Here is a 209-nt window from a genome sequence, read left to right as displayed (position 1 = left end):
CCCAATGCACAGTGACCCAACTCACTATGGGCTCAGACCCCAATGCACAGTGACCTAACTCACTATGGGCTCAGCCCCCAATGCACAGTGACCCAACTCACTATGGGCTCAGCCCCCCAATGCACAGTGACCCAACTCACTATGGACTCAGCCCCCAATACACAGTGACCCAACTCACTATGGGCTCAGACCCCAATGCACAGTGACCC

Source organism: Chrysochloris asiatica, unplaced genomic scaffold, assembly GCF_000296735.1.
Source record: "Chrysochloris asiatica unplaced genomic scaffold, ChrAsi1.0 scaffold00005, whole genome shotgun sequence".
NCBI lineage: Eukaryota > Metazoa > Chordata > Mammalia > Afrosoricida > Chrysochloridae > Chrysochloris > Chrysochloris asiatica.
Note: the sequence above shows the minus strand (reverse complement) of the source record.